The following is an 11,811-nucleotide window of genomic DNA, read 5'->3' on the forward strand; positions in this document are numbered from 1 at the left end:
ACTTTTAATGCTATTTTGGGCCTCGAGGGCTCATATTAGGGATTATATGAATGATTTTGATTGGCTTTTGTTTGATTGAGAAATGAATATGAAATGTATGATTGTTTGAGTTATAAGTTTGGTAATGCTCTGTAACCCTGTTCCGATGACAGATAAGGGTTAAGGGTGTTACAAAACTAGAGTTTTAAAATTTGTTTCAAAACAAGATCTTGGTTGTGATATCTAAAGTTATAAACACTTAATCAAAATTGTACCTTTTCGATTCGTTTAAGTTGAGTGCTTCGATCGAGTAGTCTTCTTCACTATCCTCAAGCTCACGTTTTCCGAGTGAAGGCTCGCTTCAAATCAATAAACATTTCACCAAAATTACCAGTGGTGTAAGTCTTTAATTTTTCTGTAACACCCTCTAACCCCAAACCATCACCAGAATAGGATTACGAGTCATTACCGGACATATCTGATAATTTACAATAATTCTTAAATAAATATCAAACATATTAAGATAAAATCATAAATTCATATAAAATTACAAATTGACTGTTTTTTTATAAAAATTTCGGCAGCATTTCTGCTTACTTTTACACTAAACCTCCTGCAAATAAAACCATAAATTTTTACAAACATAACCAATTCAACCAATTCAACCAATTCATTTCATATTCTTATTTTCTATTCTAAATACATTCTAATCAAACTCAATTAATTCAATATTAATTTAAATTTATCAATGTACTAATTAATTTGGAATGGATAAATTTCTTTCATTGAAATTCTCAGATTTATAATACTAACATTTTTAGCTATTTATATTCAAAACATAATAACGTTTATACACATCCTATGTACATGCCACATTCTAAAAGAAAATATACAGCACCAAAATTTGCTGAAGTCGAGTCTGGTTTTGGATGCTGGCTCAATACTTGACTTCTACAACCTGCGCACGGAAACAACCGTACGCTGAGTATTTTTATACCCAGTGGTATTACCATAATTCAAATTATAATAACAATAAAGAATTATAATTACCAAGCATGTAATTATCCAATTTCTTAAATATCAATTAATTCATAAACTTTCATTACTTAACAATCACAGTAAAATTTATAGTTATTCTTCAATTTCAATCACATATCACATGTAACAATTTCAATCACCCTCATATTCAATACTACAATCGATCAAATTCATTTAATTTTCTCATTTCAATTATTCACCCTATTAACAATCTGGACTTTGACGGATACACGGATTCCAACCCAATCACACCAGTACGGCACATTGTGCCTAAAACGGTACATAGTACCTGATCAGTATACGACACATAAGTGCCTGAAACGACACACGAGGTGCTTGATACGACACACGAGGTGCCTGATATATGACACATAAAGTGCCTGATCGACAAAGCCGATAAATCCCGTACTCTTCCAAATCCTATGGCATGCCAACTATATCCGACTTAGCCCGACTAGTTAATAGGGTATTTAAATTCTCAATTCTCTTCCATTTCCAATTCAAGATCACTTTTCCACTTTCTAGTCAATTAACAATTTAATACCAATACATATTTCAAATAATCACATATAATCATATTTTGATTCAATTCAATTCACTTTTCTATCAATACACAATCCACATTTTCACACATATTCATAAATTAATTCACTTTATTTAATTCATATTTTAAAATTCATTTTTCAATCAAATTTAAATCACTAATACTTTTTAATCAATATACATTTCAAATATTCACATATTTCCATCATTCAATTTAATTTGATTCAATTCAAGTCACTATTATCATTCCAATTGCTTACCTAATTTTTACTTACCATGCATTTTAATTAAAATATAACAATCAATAATAAATAAATTTGAATTATAGTAATACAAACCCGAATTTTGCTCGATTATTCCTCAATAACCTTCTCCTTTCCTTTGTGTGCCGATGCCTCGAGTTCTTTGTTAGCTACGAAAATAATAATAATTTACACCATCACTTACAACATTAATTTATAATAATAATAGAATTTCTATCTAATTTATACTTTAATTCTAATTTAATCCTAACTAAATTTATTTACTTTTCCAATTTAATTCACACTCTATTTCTATTCAAATTTCATCCAAACTAAATTTTATCTACTAATTTCTTCAGCATTTTTCACTAATTTCGAATTTCCCTCAATTTAATCCCTAAAATTCAAAACTTATAGTTTAGTTCACAATTTAATCCTTTTATCAACTCTAACTAGAACTCTATCAAATAAATCATCAATTCCATCATTTATTCAACATAAACCCTAAAAAAATCTATTAACTTTCAAAATTTCAACTTAAATCCAAGAGTATTTCACTCTAGGGTTCCAAAAAAAAACATCAAAATGAAGAGAAAAGGACTAAATTTAGCTTACCAATTAACTTGAAGCTTAAAAATCTCAATTTCCCCTTTTCTTTTCTTTCCTTTCTTTCTTCCCCTGTTTTTCGTCTCTTTCTCTGTTTCTTTTCTAGCTATTCTGTTTCTTTTCTTCTTTGTTTCTTTCTTTTACTTTATTCCTAGTTAATAATAATAATAATAATAATAATAATAATAATAATATATTTTAATATTATTTACTTAAATGATAAGTAAATATGTAATAATTACTAATATATGTATTTCATTTTTCCACATGTCTTCATATGCACCATACATTTGTCAACTTTTATTTATTTATTTATTTATTTAAAATATAATAATAATTTAATAATACTAATTTAATAATAATTTAATAACAGTTTTTTGACACATAAAAATCTCAGATTTTTATACTTATGCGCCTCAAATTTGGCAATTGGCATAATTATCTATTTAGTCCCTATTATTTTCTTTTAATCTATAATTAAACTTTCACTTCTATTGCAATTTAATCCCTTTTTGCTAATTATTCCTAATTAAGCTAAATTCACCTATCTAAAACTTAATTAAACACACAGCTAGTCTAGTAAATATTTCTAATAATTATTTTCAAACTCAATTTACTAAGACGGAGGCCCGATAATGTACTTTTTCGGTGCTTGTGAATTTTGGGTCATTACATTTCTCCCCCCTTAATAAATTTCGTCCTCGAAATTTACCTGAGAAGAGATGAGGATATTGTGCTCTCATCGTCTCTTCCGGTTCCCAAGTCGCTTCTTCCACACTATGGCTTCTCCATAAAACTTTTACTAAAGGAACCCGTTTATTTCTTAATTATTTTACTTCTCGAGCTAGTATCTGAACCGGCTCTTCTTCATAAGTTAAATCAAATCGAATTTCAACATCTTCAGTGGGAATAACATGAGAAGGATCTGATCTATATCTCTGAAGCATCGAAACATGAAAAACATCATGAATCCTTTGTAATTCCGGAGGTAAAGCCAATTGATAGGCAACCGGTCTGATTCTTTCCACAATTTCATACGGCCCAATAAAACGTGGACTCAATTTTTCTTTCCGACCAAATCTTAAAATTTTCTTCCATGGCGAAACTTTGAGGAATACTTTATCACCAACGGAATATTCAATACCTCGTCGTTTCAAATCTGCGTAAGATTTCTGTCTGTCGAATGCGACTTTCAGTCTATCTTTAATCTTTTTAACTGTTTCCTCTGTCTCTTGTATCAATTCCGGCCCAATCACTTTTCTTTCTTTTAATTCTGTCCAACATACTGGTGATCGACACCTTCGACCATATAGTGCTTCATACGGAGCCATCTGAATACTAGATTGGAAACTATTATTATAAACAAATTTTGCTAATGGCAAATATCGTTCCCAACCTGACGTAAAGTCAATAATACAAGCTCTCAACATATCTTCCAAAATCTGAATTACCCGCTCGGACTGTCCGTCAGTTTGTGGATGAAATGCAGTACTAAAATTGAGCCGAGTTCCCAGTGAATCATGTAATTGCCTCCAAAATCTCGATGTAAACCGAGGGTCCCGATCTGAGATTATCAATACCGGAATACCATGTAATCTAACAATTTCCCGGATATAAACTTCGGCAAGCTTCTGTAGTGACCAATCAATTCTGACTGCTATAAAGTGAGCAGACTTGGTAAGCCTATCAACTATCACCCAAATAACATTCTTTTTGCTTGCTGACAACGGTAATTCCGTAACAAAGTCCATAGTAATACAATCCCATTTCCACTCGGGGATACTAATAGGCTGAAGTAAACCTGTCGGTACCTGATGTTCTGCTTTTACCCGTTGACAAGTCAGGCATTTACCAACATACTAGACTACATCTTTCTTCATCCCTGGCCACCAATACAGTTCTCGTAGGTCACGATACATCTTCGTTCCACCTGGGTGCAAAGCAAAAATACTATTATGTGCTTCTCGAAGAATCAACTCTTTAATCTCAGAAGTAGCTGGAACACAAATTCGATTCCAAAATCTCAAACAATCATGCTCGTCAATACTAAAATTTTCCACCGTACCAAGCTGTACCAATGCTCTTTTCTTCATCAACTTTTCATCTTTTAGCTGTGCTGCTCTGATTTGATCAAACATTACCAGCTTGACTCTTAACTCAGCTAACAAACTTCCATCATCATTAATACTAAGCCGAGCAAACATTGCCCGTAATTCAACCGCTACTTTCCTGCTCAATGCATCTGCTACCACATTTGCCTTTCCTGGATGATAATCTATAACACAATCATAATCTTTCAGAAGTTCTATCCATCGTCTCTGTCTCAGATTCAACTCCTTTTGTGACAGAAGGTATTTGAGACTTTTATGATTGGTATATATGTAACATTTTTCACCATAAAGATAATGCCTCCAAATCTTCAATGCGAAAATTACAGCAGCTAACTCCAAATCGTGTGTCGGGTAGTTGCGTTCATGTGGCTTCAACTGTCGAGATGCATAAGCTATTACTTTTCCATCTTACATCAATACACAACCCAAACCATTCAAAGAGGCATCACTGTACACTATGAAATCTTTCCCCGATTCTGGTAAAGTTAAAACCGGTGCCTCTGTAAAAACATTTGTTTCAATGTCTCAAAACTTCTCTAACACCGATCATCCTAGATAAAAGAACATTCTTCTGTAGTAACTTGGTCATCGGCAAAGCTATCTTCGAAAACCCATTTACAAATCTTCTGTAATACCCAGCCAAACCAAGAAAACTGCGTACCTCTAATACATTCTTTGGTGCCTTCCATTGAACAATTGCCTCGATCTTCTTCGGATCAACTCTGATTCCATCTGCCGATACTACATGTCCCAAAAATACCACCTCTGATAACCAGAATTCACATTTGCTGAGCTTTCCATACAACTGTTTTTCTCGCAAAATCTATAACACAGTTCTGAGATGCTGATCATGCTCTAACTCTGACTTCGAATAAACTAATATATCATCAATGAAAACCACCACAAGCTGATCTAAATACGGCTGAAAAATACGGTTCATCAGATCCATGAAAGCAGCTGGAGCATTAGTCAATCCGAACGGCATCACCAAAAATTCATAATGACCATACCTTGTACGAAAAGCTGTCTTCTGCACATCACTTTCTTTTACTTTCAACTGATAATACCCGGACCTCAAATCAATCTTCAAAAATACCGAAGCTCCTTTTAGCTGATCAAATAAATCATCTATACGAGGCAACGGATACCGGTTCTTGATTGTGACTTTGTTCAACTGCCGATAATCAATACAAAGCCGCATTGATCCATCTTTCTTTTTAACAAACAATACCGGAGCTCCCCAAGGTGAAATACTCGGTCTAATAAATCCACAATCTAGCAAGTCCTGCAACTGCACCTTCAACTCTTTTAATTCAGTGGGCGACATTCGGTACGGAGGTATAGAGATTGGTGCTGTACCCGGGTACACTTCTATAGCAAATTCAACCTCTCTGTCAAGTGGTATGCCCGATAGTTCTTCAGGAAATACATCTGGAAACTCACATACAGTTCTGATCTGACTACACTGGCTACCCACTGAATCAAAATTAATAACATAAGCTAGATATGCTGTACAACCCTGCCGAAGCAATTTACTAGCCTTGATTGCTGAAATAATACGTGTCGATCGACTAGTACGAATATCATTCACCTCAATTCTGTCTCCATCCTCTGTCTGAATACTGAACCTCTTTTTGTAACAATCTAAAATCACCCCGTATTCAGATAACCAATCCATCCCCAGTATTATATCAAAATCCCCAAATGGCATAATCAACAAGTCAACGGAAAACATTTTATCATGTATCATCAACGGGCATCTCCGACATACTCTATCTATAGACACAGTTTGTCCCAAAGGGCTAGACACTTCTATTAAAATTCTAGACATTTCAGATTTTAACTTTCTCAGTTCAACCAGTTTTGAATTTATATAAGAGTGTGAAGATCCGGGATCAATTAAAGCATAAATAGGCTCAGAATATAGTAAGAATATACCTGTTACTACATCGTGGGCGTCGCCTTCTTCTCGTGTTCTGACCACATAAGCTCTGGCGGGTACTTTAGCTTCAGACTGCTGGGTACCAACATCACTGCTCCTTCTACTACCTCCTCCCCTTGAAGCTAAGCTACCTCTGCCCGAACCTCTACCACGAGTAGTAGATACTGATCTCTGTGATGCGTCGGAAGTATCATTTTTATTTTTTGGACAGTCTTTAACAAAATGTTTTGTTGACCCGCAACGGAAGCAGCCTCCAGTCACTTTCCAACACTCACCTAAATGTTTCTTCCCGCAATATCCACATTCTGAAATTTTCACATCCCGGGGTGGAGCTCTTACACTACCAGTGGATACCGTCGTCTATTTCCCCTGGCTTCTGTCCCCTCGATTAGATCTGAAACTTGACCTCCAACCACCTCTAGATTCTCGAGATCTTTTCAGTAAAGGATTTGAAATAGTAATGCCAGCCCGTTTTCCAGTTGATCTAGCTATCTCAGGCTTTTTATCCAAACCCAACACCTGCTCAACCATCTTCGCTCTCTCTACTAAATCTACAAATTCTGTAATTCGATGTGACACCAGCTGTACCCTGATCTCATCTCTCAAACCCCGAAGAAACCTTTTACAACTATCAGCCTCTGTCGGTATAAACTCAGAAGCATATCGGCTGAGTCTGGAAAATTCACGTTCATAATCTACAACAGACAGGTTACCTTGTTTCAACATCAAAAACTCCTGCCTCTTATCTTCAATATACAGCTCCCCAACATATTTCTTCTGAAATTCTTTTTGAAATAAATCCCATGTCACCTGTTCTGTAGGCAGATGTCGTATTACAGATTCCCACCACAAATAGGCTTCTCCTTGCAGTAGAGAAACAGCACAGATCAAGCTCTCTCGGGGGGTACATTCTAATTGCTGCAGAACTCGTTTAGTTGATTCCATCCAATTCTCTGCAGTGGATGGATCAATTCCCTTCAAACCCAAAAATTCAGTAGCATCGTATTTTCGTAATTCTTTGATTGGGGCCCGTCTAGTAGTAGGAGTAGATGTCGTAGCAGGTACAGTTCCCGCTACTCGTTGCAAAGCATCAGCTATAATTCTCAGTAAATGGGAGTTATCTCTGTCTCTAACATTTCCACGTTCTATATTAGGTTGCTTACCTAATGGATTTACACTCGGTGTAGCTGATTCTGTTTCATCCAATTCTCTATCTCTGATATACATTTCTTGATCTACATCTTCCACATGTTCATTCGACATTTTAACTATAAAACAAAACAAATAATTATATCAGCATCCAAAAATCCCGACTCAGTTTGACTCGGTTGTGGCATGTACATCTAAACTCAATTCTGAGCCCGATTAAGTCCGAGTATCGACTAAACCCGATAGCTCTGATACTACTAAATGTAACACCCCCTAACCCCAAACCATCACCAAAATAGGGTTATGAGGCATTACCGGACATATCTGATAATTTATAATAATTCTTAAATAAATATCAAACATATTAAGATAAAATAAAAAATTCATATAAAATTACAAATTGACTTTTTTTTTTATAAAAATTTTGGCAGCATTTCTGCTTACTTTTACACTAAACCTCCTGCAAATAAAACCATAAATTTTTACAAACATAACCAATTCAGCCAATTCAACCAATTCATTTCATATTCTTATTTTCTATTCTAAATACATTCTAATCAAACTCAATTAATTCAATATTAATTTAAATTTACCAATGTACTAATTAATTTGGAATGGATAAATTTCTTTCATTGAAATTCTCAGATTTATAATACTAACATTTTTAGCTATTTATATTCAAAACATAATAACGTTTATACACATCCTATGTACATGCCACATTCTAAAAGAAAATATACATCACCAAAATTTGCTGAAGTCGGGTCTGGTTTTGGATGCTGGCTCAATACTTGACTTCTACAACCTGCGCACGGAAACAACCGTACGCTGAGTATTTTTATACTCAGTGGTATTACCATAATTCAAATTATAATAACAATAAAGAATTATAATTACCAAGCATGTAATTATCCAATTTCTTAAATATCAATTAATTCATAAACTTTCATTACTTAACAATCACAGTAAAATTTATAGTTATTCTTCAATTTCAATCACATATCACTTGTAACAATTTCAATCACCCTCATATTCAATACTACAATCGATCAAATTCATTTAATTTTCTCATTTCAATTATTCACCCTATTAACAATCTGGACTTTGACGGATACACGGATTCCAACCCAATCACACCAGTACGGCACATTGTGCCTAAAACGGTACATAGTACCTGATCAGTATACGACACATAAGTGCCTGAAACGACACACGAGGTGCTTGATACGACACACGAGGTGCCTGATATATGACACATAAAGTGCCTGATCGACAAAGCCGATAAATCCCGTACTCTTCCAAATCCTATGGCATGCCAACTATATCCGACTTAGCCCGACTAGTTAATAGGGTATTTAAATTCTCAATTCTCTTCCATTTCCAATTCAAGATCACTTTTCCACTTTCTAGTCAATTAACAATTTAATACCAATACATATTTCAAATAATCACATATAATCATATTTTGATTCAATTCAATTCACTTTTCTATCAATACATAATCCACATTTTCACACATATTCATAAATTAATTCACTTTATTTAATTCATATTTTAAAATTCATTTTTCAATCAAATTTAAATCACTAATACTTTTTAATCAATATACATTTCAAATATTCACATATTTCCATCATTCAATTTAATTTGATTCAATTCAAGTCACTATTATCATTCCAATTGCTTACCTAATTTTTACTTACCATGCATTTTAATTAAAATATAACAATCAATAATAAATAAATTTGAATTATAGTAATACAAACCCGAATTTTGCTCGATTATTCCTCAATAACCTTCTCCTTTCCTTTGTGTGCCGATGCCTCGAGTTCTTTGTTAGCTACGAAAATAATAATAATTTACACAATCACTTACAACATTAATTTATAATAATAATAGAATTTCTATCTAATTTATACTTTAATTCTAATTTAATCCTAACTAAATTTATTTACTTTTCCAATTTAATTCACACTCTATTTCTATTCAAATTTCATCCAAACTAAATTTTATCTACTAATTTCTTCAGCATTTTTCACTAATTTCGAATTTCCCTCAATTTAATCCCTAAAATTCAAAACTTATAGTTTAGTTCACAATTTAATCCTTTTATCAACTCTAACTAGAACTCTATCAAATAAATCATCAATTCCATCATTTATTCAACATAAACCCTAAAAAAATCTATGAACTTTCAAAATTTCAACTTAAATCCAAGAGTATTTCACTCTAGGGTTCCAAAAAAAAAACATCAAAATGAAGAGAAAAGGACTAAATTTAGCTTACCAATTAACTTGAAGCTTAAAAATCTCAATTTCCCCTTTTCTTTTCTTTCCTTTCTTTCTTCCCCTGTTTTTCGTCTCTTTCTCTGTTTCTTTTCTAGCTATTCTGTTTCTTTTCTTCTTTGTTTTTTCTTTTACTTTATTCCTAGTTAATAATACTAATAATAATAATAATAATAATAATAATATATTTTAATATTATTTACTTAAATGATAAGTAAATATGTAATAATTACTAATATATGTATTTCATTTTTCCACATGTCTTCATATGCACCATACATTTGTCAACTTTTATTTATTTATTTATTTATTTAAAATATAATAATAATTTAATAATACTAATTTAATAATAATTTAATAACATTTTTTTAACACATAAAAATCTCATATTTTTATACTTATGCGTCTCAAATTTGGCAATTGGCATAATTATCTATTTAGTCCCTATTATTTTCTTTTAATATATAATTAAACTTTAATTGCAATTTAATCTATTTTTGCTAATTATTCCTAATTAAACTAAATTCACATATCTAAAACTTAATTAAACACACAGCTAGTCTAGTAAATATTTCTAATAATTATTTTCAAACTCAATTTACTAAGACGGAGGCCCGATAATGTACTTTTTCGGTGCTTGTGAATTTTGGGTCATTACATTTTCTAAAATTTTGGGTCAAGTTGCAAATCAGAAAATATCTCTAAAAATTTTCTGGAATAATCTCTTCAGAGAATTTTCTCGCTACAACTTTCTCTTGAATTCAAGTGTGTGTAAATAATGACCCAAGGCTCTCTTTATATAGAGAGAGTTTAGAGAGTTCAACTATAATTAAATTTAATCACTTTAATATTAAATTAATATAATATTTATCAAGATAAAGATTAGATTAAATTTAATATTAAATCTTATTAAAATAATAAAATGTAAAGATTAAATTTAATATTAAGATAATCACTTTAATATTAAATTAATAAAATAATATTAATATAATTATTAAATTAAATTTAATATTAAGCTATTAAAATAATATTATTTTGAGAATAATTAATCTAAAATCAAATTCTCCGGTAGAATTCCAATAGGAGTGTAACTCTTCAACTACTCAACCAGCGATGACCAACCGTTGCCAGCCACCGGGACGCTACCGTCGCAACCATCGACACCCTTACGGCGGCACCATGAGTCTGTTCAGCTAATAATAGTTCGGTCTGGATCAATGAAAACCTGATCGATCCAGCCCAGCCACCGGTTGGACCGTCAACCTAGTTTCACATACCGGGCTCGGTTCGACTAGTTTTTGGGTCTTAATCTTGGTTTTAGGCTCCCGAACCCAATTTACAATCTCAGGTCCAATTTTCAAGTTTAATTACCAATTGGGCTAATTGTCTAACTTGAAAATTAACTCCCAAAAATATCATATTAATTTTAATATTTGATTTGATTAATTTAATTTTACTTGATCAAAATTAATTTTTCCAAAAATCAATTAGATTTTCCAAATTAATTTTTCAAGAAAATTCTTTAATCAAATTCTCTAGTTGAACAATTCTTACGACCACTTAATTTAATTTCACATTGAATAAATCGACTCAATTAAATTATTCCCAAGGTTGTAGAATTTTTTTCTGATTTAAATGCAGTTCGATCGAACTTTTATTGAGCTAGTGGAGGGACCAATCGAACATATACAATTAGGCTTTAGTGAATGCAATTATGTCTAGAAGCATTGTTCCAATAATTCATAATTATTTAATCATAGAGTCAGTCCACAAGAAGTACCATGATTGAAAACTCCTTACTATATACTCTTTATGAAAGCAATTCATCCAACTGCTTTGTCCAATAACATCGTCATGTGTGAGTTACCCTCATATGATATCTTTGATTCCTTTGAGTTAAATCCGTTCACTCAATA

The 11,811-nt window shown here is 32.3% G+C and overlaps 2 long non-coding RNA genes across 2 annotated transcripts; both read right to left on the reverse strand.

The window, feature by feature from the left end:
- Positions 1–736: 736 nt before the first annotated feature.
- Positions 737–2,564, reverse strand: LOC107908256 (uncharacterized). Its single transcript, XR_005910408.1, has 3 exons — positions 2,418–2,564; positions 1,899–1,972; positions 737–937 (listed from the first exon to the last, which is right to left on the reverse strand). It is a non-coding gene; the product is annotated as an uncharacterized lncRNA (long non-coding RNA).
- A 5,650-nt stretch (positions 2,565–8,214) lies between these two features.
- On the reverse strand, positions 8,215–10,014 carry LOC107908289 (uncharacterized). The gene is made up of 3 exons (XR_001686958.2): positions 9,897–10,014; positions 9,377–9,450; positions 8,215–8,415 (listed from the first exon to the last, which is right to left on the reverse strand). It is a non-coding gene; the product is annotated as an uncharacterized lncRNA (long non-coding RNA).
- Between the last annotated feature and the right edge of the window lie 1,797 nt (positions 10,015–11,811).

This window comes from Gossypium hirsutum, chromosome D02 (assembly GCF_007990345.1).
Source record: "Gossypium hirsutum isolate 1008001.06 chromosome D02, Gossypium_hirsutum_v2.1, whole genome shotgun sequence".
Classification (NCBI taxonomy): domain Eukaryota; kingdom Viridiplantae; phylum Streptophyta; class Magnoliopsida; order Malvales; family Malvaceae; genus Gossypium; species Gossypium hirsutum.